The sequence below is a fragment of the Jaculus jaculus genome, chromosome 6 (genome assembly GCF_020740685.1).
Source record: "Jaculus jaculus isolate mJacJac1 chromosome 6, mJacJac1.mat.Y.cur, whole genome shotgun sequence".
In the NCBI taxonomy this organism is placed as follows: domain Eukaryota; kingdom Metazoa; phylum Chordata; class Mammalia; order Rodentia; family Dipodidae; genus Jaculus; species Jaculus jaculus.
The window spans coordinates 166,070,200-166,073,884 of record NC_059107.1 but is presented as its reverse complement, the minus strand read 5'-3'; the positions used below and the strand labels follow the sequence as shown (position 1 = coordinate 166,073,884).

At 42.8% G+C, this 3,685-nt stretch overlaps 1 pseudogene; it reads right to left on the bottom strand.

Annotated features, from left to right (window-relative positions):
* Positions 1-2,949: 2,949 nt before the first annotated feature.
* On the bottom strand, positions 2,950-3,406 carry LOC123461559 (annotated as a pseudogene).
* Between the last annotated feature and the right edge of the window lie 279 nt (positions 3,407-3,685).

Sequence of the window (3,685 nt, the reverse complement as noted above, 5' to 3'; positions counted from 1 at the left end):
GCTTACGATACTGTCTTCCAGACACAAAGTGGTTATGGCATTCATGCTCTCACATTGGCTGATGCCTACATAAGGCCTGCATAATAGGAGGGAAAAATGACAACCACAAAAGAGAGACAACATGGGAAGAAGGGATTCAGTGCAGGGGGAATAAAGAAGGGGAGAAGAGAGAGTGGTGAGAGGGGATTATGATCATGGTATATTGTTTATATGTATGGAGGTTGTTAATAGTTAAAAAAGAGATGATCTTAAAATAATAAAAGATCTGTACTAGCCAACAAGGTCATGAAAATACATTTAATGCCATTATCCATCAAGGGTAGGCAAATGAAAACCAGAGATACCACCTCAACCCCTGAGGATGGCTGTGTACTCATAGGCAGAAAATGAAAACCAGAGATACCACCTCAACCCTTGAGGATGGCTGTGTACTCATAGGCAGAAAATGAAAACCAGAGATACCACCTCAACCCTTGAGGATGGCTGTGTACTCATAGGCAGAAAATGAAAACCAGAGATACCACCTCAACCCTTGAGGATGGCTGTGTACTCATAGGCAGAAAAGACAGTTGCTGCAAGAACGGGGGGCAGTTGGAATACTCATACACTGTTGATGAAAATGTCATGTTGGAAAAGTCTACAACATCCTCACGTGGTCAAAGATAGAGTTACCATATAGTATGGTTAAGCTTTTCTTTTCGTTTTAAAAAGTACTTTATCTGCAAGGAGAGATGGGAGAATGGGTGTGCCAGGGCTTCTTGCCACTGCAAAAGAATTCCAAATGCATGTGCCACTTTGGACATCTAGCCTTTATGAGGGTACTGGGAACTGAAACGAGGCCACCAGGGTTTGCAAACAAGCACCTTAACTACTGAGCCATCTCTCCAGCTCAATTTTTTTTTTTCAAGGTAGGGTTTCATTCTAGCTCAGGCTGACCTGGAATTCACTATGTGTAGTCTTAGGGTGGCCTCCCAAGTGCTGGGATTAAAGGCATGTGCCACCATGCCCAGCTTTCCAGCTCAACTTTGTTTTGTTTTTTGAGGTAGGGTCTCAGTCTAGCCCAGGCTGACCTGGCACTCACTTTGTAGTTCCAGGCTGGCCTCAATCCTCCTACCTTTGCCTCCTAAGTGCTGAGATTGAAGGCTTGTTTTATTTTAAAGTATTTTATTTATTTATGTATTTTGAGGTAGGGTCTCATTCTAGCTTAGGCTGACCTGGAATTCATTATGTAGTCTCTCAGGGTGGCTTCAAACTTACAGCGCTCTGCCTACCTCTGCCTGTGCTGGGATTAAAGGCATGTGCCACCACGCCTGGCTAAAAGTATTATTTATTTATTTATTTGACAGAGACAGAGAAAGAGGCAGAGAACCATGCACCACCTTGTGCATCTGGCTTATATGGATACTGGGGAATTGAACATGGGTCCTTAGGCTTTGCAGGCAAGCACCTTTTGCAGTGGCTGAAGACCTTGGCATGCTCATTGTCTTTCTATCTGTGTCTTTCTCAAATAAATAAAATTAAAAAAAAAACTACTCATGAGGGCTGGGTCTGTAGCTTAGTGCAGAGTAGTTGTCTAGCATGCTAGTGCTCATTCCCTAGCACTGAAAACATACAAAATTTACATGTCAGAAGGGTCTATTCATAAGATGCAGTGTTAGATTTTTCTTATACCAAAGCATCATCATTGCGGCTTACAAAGAAATTAGAGAGAGCCGGCTTTGGTGGCATATGCCTTTAGTCCTAGCATTTAGGAGGCAGAGATAGGAGGATCACTGTGAGTTTGAGGCCAGCTGGGTCATACATACAGAGTGAATTCCAGGTCAGGCTAGACTAGAGTGAGACCTTACCTGGGGGAGGAGGGCAGGGGTAACTAAAGAGAAAATCAGGACTCCTCCTAGTGCTGTCTTCTTATCAGGTCTACCAGGAAAAGCACCTAAAATCCAGGACTGCTGTCTCAAAATAATCTAAATCATGACATCCTTTAATTATACAGAAGATACCCTAGTCAAGTTAAAAGCAAAACTTTAGCCAAGCATGGTGGTGCTCACCTTTAATTCCAGCAATTGGAGGTAGAGATAGGAGTATAGTGAGTTCAAGGCCATTCAGAGACTACATAGTGAATTCCAGGTCAGCCTTGAAATAAAATAAAAAAGTAAAACTTTAGATGTAGAAATGTATTTTCTCAGCCAGGCATGGTGGCTTATGCCTTCAGTCTTTGCACTCAGGAGGCAGAGGTAAGATTGCTATAATTCTCAGGCCAGCCTGGACTACACAGTCATAATGAGTTCCAGGTTATCCTGGGCTAGAAGACATTTACAATCTTATTTTTTTGTACTTTTTGAGGTAGGATCTCACTCTAGCCCAGGCTGACCTGGAATTCACTATGTAGTCTCAGGGTGGCCTCGAACTCTTGGCGATCCTCCTACCTCTGCCTCCCGAGTGCTGGGATTAAAGGTGTGCACCAACACGTTTGGACCAAAAAATGTATATTGTTTTCAAGGTATTCTTTTCAAGACAGGGACTTGCTATATCGTCAAGGTCATCTGTGAATGCAGGATCCTGAGTGCTGGGATGACATAATCATGTAGTACTACCACACCCAGTTTATTACTCCACTTATTGGATTCAGTTCCAACTCATGCTTGTAGCAATGAGTAATTCCTTCTGAGACCAGGCTGGAGGGCTCCTGCTCCACAGAAGGGTGCATAGCAGGGAATTAACAAAGAAGGTACCAAAATGGTTCCTCAAGAACTGAAGACTACATTATCAGGCTGTACCCTGATTCTCTGTTTCTGAAAGTGAAACTGGAAGTTAAAATTTTCTTTTCTGTAAGTTTCCACTTGGCAAACAAATACTCTAGAAATCAAATCATTATATCTTGTCAGAAGGAAGAAAAGCTATCAGCTCTTCATAGGAGTCTCTCCTTTTTTCTTTTTGTTATTTTAAATGTCAATGATCACCAAAGACTTCTGGCTTCTCTTTATTGTACACTTGCATTGCTGAGTATGTTACTGCTTTAACTTCTGTTCCCTTGAGTTTCCACCTCTGTTGTGTGGGGTGGTTCCACAGTCCCAGCATCTGTCATGCAGCCAAACACGGCCATTGCACACTGCTCAAATGCTTCCTGCAGTGTATCTCCATGCATGTGACTGGACATCAGCTGTATGGTCCAAATTGGTTTTTCGAAGTACGGTATTGCTCTAGCCCAGGCTGACCTTGAATTCACTCTATAGTCTCAGGGTGACCTTGAACTCACTGTGGTCCTCCTACCTCAGGTTCCTGAATGATTCGTACTTTCGATTCATGGAGGGTACTTGGCCTTGGTTGCTTTCTGCTCCTCTGTCAAATTGTAATCTCTAACATCTTCCTCTTCTTGAGCCATGCTTGCAGAACCGGATACTCTACTTCCACCAAGCTTTTCTTAAATAGGTACTTTGTTATTTTAAATATTCATTTATCTATTTATTTATGAGAGAGACCAAGAGAAAGAGGCAGAGGTGTGTGTGTGTGTGTTTGCACACGCACACACACACATACACACAGAGAAAGAGAGAGAGTGGAGAAAATGAGCATGCCAGGGCCTCCTGCTACTATAAACAAACTCCAGACACATGTACCACTTTGAGCATCTGGCATTACATGGGTATTGGGGAATTAAACCCCAGACCATTGGGCTTTGCAAACA